Source organism: Microtus ochrogaster, chromosome 5 (assembly GCF_000317375.1).
Source record: "Microtus ochrogaster isolate Prairie Vole_2 chromosome 5, MicOch1.0, whole genome shotgun sequence".
NCBI classification, from domain to species: domain Eukaryota; kingdom Metazoa; phylum Chordata; class Mammalia; order Rodentia; family Cricetidae; genus Microtus; species Microtus ochrogaster.
In genome coordinates this window covers 80,928,735-80,941,758 of record NC_022012.1, presented here as the reverse complement: position 1 = coordinate 80,941,758, position 13,024 = coordinate 80,928,735, and the positions used below count along the sequence as shown (strand labels likewise).

Below are 13,024 nucleotides of genomic sequence, written 5' to 3'. Positions count from 1 at the left end.
TCCAGGACAGGCTCCAAAGCTACAGAGAAACCCTGTCTCAAAAAAACCAAAAGAAAAATAAATAAAAAGGATCAGAAAAAACAGTAACAGTATGTTCTGCTCAGGGTCTCATCCTGAGTCAAGAGAAAGACATGGGTTTTGTTTGCATTCTGTCCATTAAGTGCACAACTCAGTGACATTAAATGCAATCCCACTGCTGTGCAACCACGGTCATCATTGACCCACCTACAGAGCACAGACTTCCATCGTCCACACTGAATTTGAAGCCAGTTTTTTTGGGTTGTGTGTGTGTGTGTGTGTGTGTGTTTTCTTAAAGTTTTTTAATACCGAGTGCTGGGATTAAAGGCGTGCGCCGCCACCACCCAGCAAGAGAAGAGTTTTACCTCAAACACCAGGTCACGTCAGTCAAGGTCCTTAACCTATGAGCCCTGCTGTTGGTTTTCTTAAACAAACAGTATCAGTATATATTATAGGAAAAGCACTGGTTCCCAAGAGGACTATAATTACATCACAATCCTCTTGGACAGTGGTTTTCACCTTCCTAAAACTTTGACCCTTCAATACAGTTCCTCAAGTCTTGATAACCACCAACCACAAAATTTTTTTCCTGGCTACTTCATACCTGTAATTTGCTATCGTTATGAATTGTAATGTAAATAAATGCAGATGGTCTTAGATGATCCCTGTGATCCCTTAAATGGGTTGCAACCTGAGAACCACTGCTCCAGGAGGTGGAAAAGAACTGCTAAACTCTCTTGGTATTTTTCCTTCATCTGTCCCTAACACCACTCCCCTCACCTCCCTTTTTCAATCTGCTCTAATGGTCTATCGCCTGCTCTCCCAGGTTTGCAGTCTCAAGACTCAGGCCTCTGTTCTCTTTTACTCAACACCAGATGCACATCCCACCAGCTTATTCACCAGGAACAAAACAGAGCTCATCTCCCTTTCCTAAAACCCTCTGCAACTGCAGTCTGCCCCTTCTCAACTCAGTTGTTACAGGGGTTCTTACTCGCCTTCCATGAGGCACTCCTCCTGGATCCCTTCAAAGAGCATCAGGTCTCAATGGCTTCTGACTTCCAGTGCCACACTCCTGGTATGGTCACTACCTCCTTTTTAACGGTTTGGACCATACTATGGCCTTCCAGATGGCTCATTCTCAAAACAGCAATCCTAGTTACTATAGTAGAATAGGAGTAAGAACACATGAGTTCAGCTGGGCGATGGAAGCACACATCTTTAATCCCAGCACTTGGGAGGCAGAGGCAGGCAGATCTGTGAGTTTGAGGCCAGCCTGCTCTACAAGAGGGTTGCGACACAGAGAAACCCTGTCTCAAAAAAACAAACAAACAAAAAAACCATGTGAGTTCTATATTGAAAATGCTGCAATTAGTGGTGGTAATCCCACTCCTTTTAACTCTAGCACTTGGGAGGCAGAGGCAGACAGATCTCTGAGTTAAAGCCAGCCTGGTCTTCAGAGCGAGTTCCAGGATATCCAGGACTGTTACAAAGAGAAACCCTGGCTAAAAACAAAAAACTAAATAAATAAATAAATAAAATGGTGCAATGGCTTCCACCTCACACAGAATAAAAGCACAATTTACTATACCTAACCCGAGCCATGAGACAGTCATTCCCTCCCCCAGTTTCATACTTTATATCCTACCCCTCTTGTATTTGCTTATTAACTCATTCTAGCCGTGGTCTCCATGCTGTTCCTCAAATACCCAAGACTTATTAGCACTAGCCACTCCTTTACCCAAAACACTCTCCAAGTTTAACTCCCCTACTGTCTTCAAGTTTTTGAACTGGGGAACTAATATGGCTCGGCAGTTAAGCATGTATACTGTTCTTGCGAAGAACTGGAGAATTCCAGCATTCAGGTCATGTGGCTCACAACTGCCTGTAAGTCCAGCTCCAGGAGGATCTGATGCCTCTGATCTACAATGCAACCTGCATTCATGTGCACATACCCACACACATAAAGAAATCACTTTTTAAATCTTCGAAATGGGCAAGATAGCTCAGTGGGTAAAGTGTTTATTGCACAAGCTTGACAACCTGTGTTTAATACCAGAAACCACATAAAGGTTGAAGAAGGGAACCCACCAGAGCTGACCTCTTCACTCACTCTCTCCTCTCCTCTCTCTTCTCTTTCTCTCTCTCTCTCTCTCTCTCTCTCTCTCTCTCTCTCTCTCTTTCTCTTTTTTCTTCTCAGTGGCATGTCCCCACCCCATCATATATTGACACAATAAATTTTTTAAAATTTAAAGTCTTTAAACTGTTTGGTGGCACATGCAGTGTTAGGGCCTTTAATGCCAACACTGGGGAGGCTGAGGCAGGAGGATATCAAATTTGAGATCACTGGGCAGTTTACTAAGGCCTTTTTTTCCCCTTTCTCTTTTTTTTTTTCAAGATGGTTTCTCAAAACAGTCCTGGCTTTGTAGACCAGGCTGACCTCAAACTCACAGAGATCTTCCTGCTTCTGCCTCCCAAGCACTGTGTTTAAAGGCATGTATCACCACCACCTAGCTAGCAAGACCTTTTTTCTCTCTGAAGATAGATAGCATCAGAGAGAAGAGGGCATCAGATCCCATTACAGATGATTGTGAGCTACTGTGTGGTTGCTGGGAACTGAACTCAGGATTTCTGGAGGACTCACCAATGCTCTTACACATACACACATATATGACATGCACATAATTTTTTTAAAGGACTGGAGGGGGCTGAGTTGCAGTTCATCCAGAGTGCCTGCCTAAAATTTAAGGAGTCCTATTTATATAATCCAGGCATGGTGGCACATGCCTGTAATTCCAGCACCCAGGAGGATGAGGCAGCAGGATCAGAAATCATCTTCATTTGTACCATAAATTCAAAGTTAACCAGAGAAATATAAGAACCCCATCTTAGGGGCTGGAGAGTGGGCTCAGAGGTTAAGAGGTTAAGAGTTGCCTGCTCTTCCAAAGGTCCTGAGTTCAATTCCCAGCAACTACATGGTGGCTCACAACCATCTGCAATGGGGTCTGGTGCCCTCTTCTGGCCTGCAGGCATACACACAGACAGAACATTGTATACATAAGAAATAACCAAGAACCCCATCTTAAACTAGGGGTAGAGAGCTGAGGATATACCTCTGTGATAGAGAACTTGTCTAGCATACATAAGACCTTACACTCAATCCTTATTACTAAAGAAAGTCGCTTGGCTTAGTGGCACACACCTTTAATCCCAGCACTCAGGAGGTAGAGGCAGGTGGATCTCTGGGAGTTCTAGGCCAGTCTGATCTACAGAGTGAGTTCTAGGACAGGCTCCATAGCTACTTAGAAACCCTGTCTTGAAAAACCAAAAGAAAAAGAAAAGGAAGTTGTTGACTACTCTGTCATAGTAAGATCCATCCTTACCTTGCCAACTTACCTGTAACCTACCTGCATTCTGCTTTTCAGTTAAGTGTGATTTTGTTTGCTCTTGGTTGGGTGGGGAAAGGGGAACTGGTGATACCAGAGACTAAAGTCAGGGCTACATATGCTAGGCAAGCACTCTAGCCACTGATCTGCACCCCAACGGCTTTCTCGTGGCTTTTTATCTCCTATTCTACATATTACACACGGAAGACATCTATTGTCTATTACTTGTTATTATAGGGCTAGCTTCATGAAGCTAAGTTTTTTTTTCTTACATACTTTTCTAAGTATGCAAAGAAATTCCTGGCATAGGATAGTTTCATAATAAATATAACTAAATAAACAAACATATTTATACATGTGGTCACAGCTCAAAGGCTGAGAAGTGATAAAATGTGTATATATATATATTTTTTTAAAGATTTATTTATTTATTATGTATACAACATTCCTTCCATGTATGCTTGCATGCCAAAAGGGGGCACCAGGTCTCATTATAGATGGCTGTAAGACACCATGTGGTTGCTGGGAATTGAACTCAGGACCTCTGGAAGAGCAGTCAGTGCTCTTAACCTCTGAGCCATCTCTCCAGCCCAAAATGTGTATATTTATAAAGCATAAACAGTTGTATACAAGAGAATAAGTATATAACATGAAAAAATGTTATGGAGGAGTAAAAATGGTTTTTTGCTTTTAGTATTATGCTTTATTGCCTGGCTTGGTGGCACATTCCTAATTAATCTCAGCACTTGGAGGCAGAGACAGGCAGATCTCTGTGGATTGGAGCCCATCCTGGTCTACATAGTGAGTTCCAGGTCAGCCATGGCTATAGGGCTATACAGTAAGACCTGATCTCAATAATAAAATAAAATAAAAAAGGCAACAGCAAAACACTTGTTTTGTTTCAGGCAGGGTCTTAAGTCTGTAACCAAGCCCCGGCTGGCCTGGAATTTACTGTGCAGTCAAGGCTGCCCTTGAACTAAGGGACAATTCCTCCTACCCCAGACTCCTGAGAGCTAAGAGTATAGACATCAACCTATCTCTACCAAAAACAGAACAAAAAGGTAAAATGGCTTTTCAAAGAACAAAGTATATTGGCTATGTGACAAAATTCCAAACTAACAGAAAAGAGAATATAAAATTCTGTGCAGACTATAAAAGATAAGTGAATCAAAAACAAGTTTAAATGTAGCCAGGTAAGAATAGCATAAAGAACAAAAGCTATAACAAAATACATTTTAAACAAGGAGCTACATAAAGATCCTATTGAACCAAACTTAGGAAACACAAAGTAAATGGTTGGGAGTTTTTCTTTTGGGTGTTTTCCCTTTTGTTTTTCTTGTCTGATTTAATTCAATAACACAAGCCTAGAAAGTGGCAGTGAATAAAAAGTCCTGGCAAACAAAGAGAAACTGTGATGAGCTTTGGTTGCAAACAAGGTCAGGGTATTTTAAGAACCAGGAAAACAATCTCCATGGCATTGCAAGGTAATACCTGGTCCCCGCATTGCTCAGACAGACCTACAGTCTCAGAGCAGCAGGCTTGCACTCTTAAGCTCAGAATTCAGAATTCTGCGGTCAACATACTTTTTGGGTTTTTGTTTGTTTGTTTGTTTTTGTTTTTCAAGACAGGGTTTCACTGTTAAACTCTGGCTGTGCTGGAACTCACTTTGTAGGCCAGGCTGGCCTCAAACTCAAAGATCCCACTGTCTCTGCCTCCCGAGTGCTGGGATTAAAGGCGCACATCACCATTGCCCGTCTTATTTTATATGGTCTCAGATTAAAGACTTGCATTTGCTAGGCAGTGCTTTTTATTAACTGAAGCATCTTTGGTGTCTTCATATTTTACAGGCAAATTTGCAAACTGCACCAAAAATTGGTTCATAAATCTAACATTTCTATTATTACTTCTTTTAGAAGAAAATGCTTCAGCGCTAGAGGTAATGTTGCTCAGTGGACAAAGTACATGCCTGGCATGTGTGAGTCTGTGATCAATCCCTAGCACAGCAAAGTAACTAACTGTATCACTTAGGCAGTGAAAGTATTATGACAGGTTATGACATTCTTTTAAAGGAATGACTTGTTTCTTTTCTCAGACAGGGTCTGAATATTACCCAGGGCAGCCGTGAATTTGTACTCCAACAACTCTCCTGCCTCTGTCTTCCAAGTAGCTGGGACTACAAATGGACAACACCCACCATTATTACTATTATTATTACTATTATTATGACTGAGACAAGATGTCACTACATGACCCTGGCTGGCCTGGAACTCAGAGATCCACCTGTCTCTCCCTCCCTAGTGCTGGGATTCAAGGTGTGGGATACCACCATCTGGTTTAAACTATTTTTTAAATTATTAATTGACCTGGGTGTAGAGGCATACACTTTAATCCTAAAACTTGGAATGCAAAGGCAATCAGATCATTGTGATTCTGAGGCCACCATGGTTTACATATCAATTTCTAGGCCAGTCAGGACTAGTGAGATCCTGCCTCAAAAGAAAATAAAAACCAGCAAAAAAGCATAGGAAGACGGTAAGCCTTTACATAAATGTTAGCAATTATTGCACAACCTGAAATCCACAAGGAGACAAAAATGAACCACATCTCCAATCTCAACACACAAAATTAATTCAAGATAAACACCTAAATGTAAAGACTTAAACTATAAAATTTCTAGGTGAAATTATAAAGTTATATGAATGGCATTACATGACTTCTAAGAAATTATCCAGGCATGGTGGTATACTCTGTTGATTCCAGCACTTGAGTGGCAGAGGCAGGTGGATCTCTGTGAGTTCAAGGTCAGCCTGATCTACATAGTGAATTATATACCAGCCAAGGATACAAAGTGAAAAACAAAACAAAAACAAAAAGAACTGCTTACCACTGGGTCAACAAGAAGACACAGCAACTACAACACCTTCAGGGCAGCTGGATGAGTCAGGTTCACTCCCAGCACCCACAGTAGAGAGCAGGCCCTCACAGTTGTCCTCTGACGCCACATGTGGCCACAATACGCATACATGTACACAAACATATACAGTAATAACAAAAACAAAACATCAACTTTCGGGACTGGAGAGATAGTTCAGCTGTTAGGACCGCCTGCTCTTCCAGAGGACCCAGGTTTGATTCCAAAAACCCAGATGATGGCTTACACCCATCTGTAAGTCCAGTTTCAGAGGCTTCAACACCTTCTGACCTCTGCATATACACACACAGTGCACACACTTAACAACAGCAAAACACCCATATATATAAAGTCTAAAATTTTAATAAAAAAATCATTTTTACTGTTAATTATGTACATGTGTGTGTCCACGTGTGAGGACGCACAAATGAGTGCAGGTGCCTACAGAGGCCAGAGGCACCAGACTCCCCTAGAGCTGGGGCTACAGGTGGCTGTAAGTCACCTGATATGGGTGCTAGGACTCAAGTAATCAGAAAAAGCAGCATATGCTCTTTTGTTTGGTTTTTTGGAGACAGGGTTTCTCAGTGTAGCCTTGGCTGTCCTGGAATTTGCTCTATAAATCAGGCTGGCCTTGAACTCACAGAGATGCAGTATATGCTCTTAAATACAGAGTCACTTCTGCAGGCTCTTGAACCCACACTTGAAAATCTTACTCTTTATGTGTATGGATGTTTTGCCTGTATGTATATAGATACATGCCTACAGAGGGCATCAGATCCCCTACAACTGAATTACACATGGCTCTAAGTAGGTAGAAAGTGAACCTAGGACCTTTGCAAGAGCACTAGGTGCTCTTGGCCACTAAGCCATCTCTCCAGCCCCTAAACCTACATTTAAAAAATAAATAAATAAATGAACTAAGCATGGTGGCCCACATTTTTATTCCCAGCCCTGAGAGAAAAAGGCAGGAAGATCTCTGTGAGCTTGAGGACAGCCAAGGCCTATATAGTGAGATCCTTTCTCAAAAAAAAAAAAAAAGAGGAATATAAATATATTTTATATTCCTAGGCTCTAGGTGTGGTGGTACAGGTCTTTAACTCTACTCCTACAAGGCAGATCTCCGTTGAGTCTGAAGCTAGTCAAAGACACAAGGTTAAGACCACGTCTCAAAACAACAATTGAAAGAATAATAAATGGGCATAGTGCTATGTGTTCCTAGCACTGGGAAGGTAGAAATAAGTAGATCCTTGAGGCTTGCTGGTCATCCAGCCTCACCTACTTGGTGAGTTCCAGGACAGTTAAGAACCCTTTATCAAAAAAGAATGCGAACATCATCTGAAGAAATGAACCTAACACTGTCCTCTGGCCTTCACCCAAATAGGCACAGAAGCATCTATGCATGCGTACGCACACACAAAATATAGAGTAAGTGAAGGGTTTTAGTTTTTTGGGTTTTTTTGCTTTGCTTTATTTTGTTTTTAATGAGACAGGGTTTCTCAGTGTACCCCTGGCTGTCCTGGAACTCACTCTATAGACCAGGCTGGCCTTGAACTCAGAGAACTGCCTGCTTTTGCCTCCTGAGGGCCAAGATTAAAGATGTGCCACCACGGCCAGGCCTTAAATGAAGTTTTAAAATAACTCAAACATACCTATGATGAGAAAAATCAAAGCACAGTTTAACCTAGGTTAGGATAATGTAGCAGCTTAAATCAACACAGCATTAAAGAAACAAACTAGAGTTGGGCACAGTTACACACACTTGTAATTCCAGCCCTCAGAAGGCTAAAGCAGGAAGACCGAGTTCAAGGACAGGCTGTGTTAAATAGTGAAACCCTGTCCTCAAAAATAAGGGGGCTGGGGATCTGGTAGTAATCATCACCTCTATTCAGAAAAATGTTTGTTGATGTAACAACTAGCAGTTTACCAGTTTCCAATAAATTTAGCTCCAAACCCACCCCCCACTGCCTACTTGACAAAAAACAGAGATGAAATCTTTATTTTCCCTTGCTAGCTTTTATTAAGCTTTGTCAGCAGACATTAAAGAATACTAATGCAAAAAGAAAAACTCTCCATCCCAGTTCCATTATGCAACTCTCACCAGGTCCCACCACTTAGCCAGCTTTCCTAGAGCCCAACCACAGCTGTTCTGACTCCCACGATGCATCACAGAGGCCAGCAGCTTCCTCTAACACCTCACCCAAGAACTTCACAGTATAATGTTTTTGGTGATACATTTCCTTGTAAATGGAATCTACCCACTAAGTTCTAGGATGTCGATTTCTAACATGTTCTGCCAACACAACCCCACAATGATTTTCTCTGCCATCTAGTTAGTCAAAGCTGTGTCCCATCTAACAAGACTTCAGCCTAGGAATGGGGTCTTCCATAAGCATATTTATGAGCCCTATGGACCACAGCCACCTACCCATTCCCAAATGTAGTCTCTCAATTCTTTTCTTGAGTTCTCTCTACTGCTCACTAGTCCCTCATTACTCCAATTTCTTATACTTATTTATTTATATATATTCACAGTTGGCTGGATTTAGCTCAGCGATAGAACACTAGCCTAGAATGGGCAAGACCTTTAAATGAGGTCAATTCCCACACCAAAATAAAAAAGAAATTAACACAAATAAAAATCTAAAATTAGCCAAGTACGGTGACAGATACCTTTAATCCCAGCACTCTCAGGAGGCAGAGGCAGGTGGATCTCTGAGTTCAAAGCCAGTCGGATCTATGTAAAAAATTCCAGGACAGGTAGGGTTACCAAAACAAAACAAAGACCCTGTCTTAAAAGAAAAAGGAAAAAACTTTTCATTTTAATATTTGCTCACCAAGGTCGATTTTCTTGGGAGACACTGATGAAATATCTAATACAATCATATATCTTATTTCCAGATAGATTAGAAACTTCCTGGTACTCATGTCTATTTTCTGTGCTAATAGAAACAAGCTCCTTTTAACTTTACCTGCACTTTTGGTATTTAAAATACCAAAAATCATCAAAACCTAGCATAGTAGAGTAGGCTTGTAATCCCGGCTGAGTCAGGAAAACCACAAATTCAAGACCTACCAGGCTACACAACCTGGACAGCTAGTGAGACCCTGTCAGAACTGGAGATATAGCTCAGAGTACAAAGCCTACAGAGCATACTGAAAGCCTAGGTTCGATCTCCAGGAAAGTTCCGAATAACTGAAGGAAGTGATAACTTGACCCTGTCTTTTACCAGACAAGCTCTATGAGGTAGGGAAAGCAGGCATCTCCAACAGGTACCAGAGGGAAATGACTTGCCAAGTAAGGGTCCACAGCTAAGAAATACTTAAAACATTATTTTCCTTGTCTGGTTGCTGAAAAAAAGTGTTAAGAAACAGGGTCTAGCCAGGCAGTGGTGGCGCACACCTTTAATCCCAGCACTCGGAGGCAGTGGCAGGTGGATCTCTGAGTTCAAGGTTAGTCTGTTCCAGAGCAACCAGGGCTATAAACAGAAACCCTGTCTCAAAAAAACAAACAAAAACAAAAAAGGGGGGAAAGGGGGGCTGGAGAGATGTTACAGATGTTAAGAACACTGGCTGCTCTTAGAGGACCTGGGCTCAATTCCCAGCACACACAATGGCAACTTACAACTGCCTGTAACTCCAGTTCCAGGGGATTTGACACCCTCACACAGACATATGTGTAGGCAAAACACCAAAGCACATAAAAATAAAATATGGAAGGAAGGAAGGAAGGAAGGAAGGAAGGAAGGAAGGAAGGAAGGAAGGAAGGATCTAGCGTGGAGAAGTGGGGTCATTTACAGGCAGCACACACTACAGGTCACTTGCTTGGTTTACTACTCCTGCAGAACGATGTGGGAACCTCAAAACTGGAGACAACACATCTTTTCGGGCTTTTTCACACTACAGGGGAACCAGGCCACAGGAGTGAGGGAAGGAGCGTGTCACTCTCTGTGCAGATGCAGCCGTCATCTAAACACTGAAGGCAAGTTAGGGAGTGGCACATGCCCGTGATTTTAGCACTTCCAAGTAGAGACCAAAGATCAAAAGTTCAAAATGCCCCTCAGCTCCCCAGTGAGTTCAAGGACAACCTGAGCGAGTTGAGACCTTATCTTTAAATAACAACAAAAAAAGTAAAAATAGGAACTGAGGGCAACAATTACAAATTCTTTACTCTAAAAAATGTCTACAATTCACTATTTCATCTAAAGAAAGAATGGTACCCCAGAAACCCTCACATTATGGCTTGTGTTTGGCAAGGATGGTAATATAATCTTCTGGGACTTTTTTAGTATATACTCATTACACAAAATGATGGGTTTCATTATATTTTCATACATGCAAATTATGAGCTCTGTTCATATTCATCCTGAGTTAGCCTCTCTTGTGCCTTTACCCATTCCAATTATCCCTTTCCTGTGTCTAAATAATCTACATACTATTGTCATGTTTTAATTTAAATACCTGTTAAAAATAAAAATTCTGGCCAGGCAGTGGTGGCAGGTGGGCAGAGGCAGGCAGATCTCTGAGTGTGAAGCCAGTCTGGTCTATAGAGATAGTCCCAGGACAGCCAGTGCTATGCAAATAAACCCTGTCTTGAAAAACAAAAAACAAAAAGCAAAAAAATTAACTAATTAAAAAATAAAAAACACAAAACTCTGCTATGAAGAAGCACACAGTATTTGTCTTTCTGAATTCAGTTAATTTCCCTTACCATGATGCTCTCTGATTCCATCCATCTGCCATGCAATTTATACAACTCCTCCTCCTCCTCCTCCTCCTCCTCCTCCTCCTCCTCCTCATCTTTCAAGAAAGTGTTTCTCTATATAATTTCCTTCTTCATGACTGAATAAAACTCTATTGTACACATATACCGCCTTCTTATTGGTCCAACTGTTGATGGACTGTCAGGATGATTCAACACATCTTGATTATTGTACAATAGACAAATGCACAGCTATCTGTCTGACAAAGACTCTTGGGTGCTACAGGAGTACTATACCTGGGTCATATGGTAGTTCTATCTTCATTCTTTTCAGAAACTGCAGGGGGGGGGAGTAAAACCCTCAAAAAACTTCTAGTAACATCCATACTCAAGTAAAACCTTCCTAACAAAATCAGCTGAAAACGTCTCCATAGGCAATAAGACACTGATAATATCTAAACCTAGGATCGGGCTGTAGTTCAACTGGTAAACTATTTGCTATCATTTACAAAGGCCTAAGTTTGTCCCCCAGCATAGCATAAAATTGAGCATGGTGGTATAAATTTACACATCCAGCACTCAAGAGTTAAAGGCAAGAGGCTCAGAAGGTCAAAGTTATCCTTGACTACATAGAGCCTAAGCTACAAGACATCCTGTCTCAGAAAACAAAACAAAGGGCTATTGGCTTGGCTCACTGGTTAAGAACGAACACTTGTTGTTCTTGCAGAGGCCTCAGGTTTGGTTCTCATCATCCACATGATAGCTCACAATCATTCATGACCAGAAAAAAAAAATTAGTCTGCTCTACTAAAAAGTTATGCCTCTTTGGCGGGCACTTTAATCCTAGATTAAAGGGCAAGTCTTTAATCCTAGCACTTGGGAGGCAAAAACAGGCAATCTCTGTGAGTTCATGGTTAGGCCAGCCTGATCTACATAGTGAGTTCCAGGACAGTCAGAGCTATAGTGAGACCCTGTCTCAAAAAAACCAAAACGCTTACCTCTAATTATAATGTTATACTTAAAAAGATTAAGTTTAAAAAAAAGGTTAAAAACCAGATGGTGGTAGCATAGACATTATAGGATAATTAATGCATTAACAAAGTGCCTTTAACTGTAGCACTCGAAAGGCAGAGGCAGGCGGATCTTGGTGAATTTGAGGCCAGCCTGGTCCACAAAGCAAGTTCCAGGACAGCCAGAGCTGAAACAGAGAAACCCTGTCTCAACAAACAAACAAAGTTTAAAATCCACTTTAACAACAGAGAAATTGATGCACATCAGTACGTAGACACAGGAACTGAGATATAGCTCATGTGATAGAGTACTTACCTAAAACACATGAAACCCTAGTTCCATTCCCAACACTGTAACTGATCATGATAGTGCAATCTTAGGGTGGAAGTTCAAGGTCATGCTCAGTTACAGAGCAAGTTGAAAACCAGCCCAGACTATATGATAACCTGTTCAAAAAAAAAATAAAAACTAACGAGGACGCACACACATATATACATGTACATATACATATACACATATATACACATATGTAAACATATATCTGTTTCCAACTATCCAACTATACATTGTGAAAAGGCAAAACTATGAAGACAGTTAAAAAAAAACCAAAACCGGCCAAATGATTGCCGAGGGTAGGGGAAAGCTGAACAAGTTTTCAGAGAATTTCTTAGGGCTGTGAAACCGTCCTGTATAATACTGGAACAAGTTAAAAGCCATATAGGCTACAGAGCAAAGATGTTGTTTCAAAAACCAAACCAGACAGGCATCGTGATGTATACCTGTAACCAGAGTACAAGAGTCTGAGGTAGGAGGACCGCCATGAGTTGAAGGCTAGTCTGAGCAACAGAGTGAGTTTCGGGCCAGCTGGGACAGAGTGAGGAGGCCGTCTCAAAAAAACAGCAAAATAGGGGGCTGGAGAGATGGCTCAGTGGTTAAGAGCATTGCCTGTTCTTCCAAAGGTCCTGAGTTCAATTCCCGGCAACCACATGGTGGCTCACAACC

The 13,024-nt window shown here is 41.4% G+C and overlaps 1 protein-coding gene across 2 annotated transcripts in view; it reads right to left on the bottom strand.

Annotated features, from left to right (window-relative positions):
* Positions 1 to 13,024, bottom strand: part of Ip6k1 (inositol hexakisphosphate kinase 1) — a 39,919-nt gene that overhangs the window by 19,698 nt on the left and 7,197 nt on the right. The gene's annotated exons all lie outside the window — the stretch shown is intronic.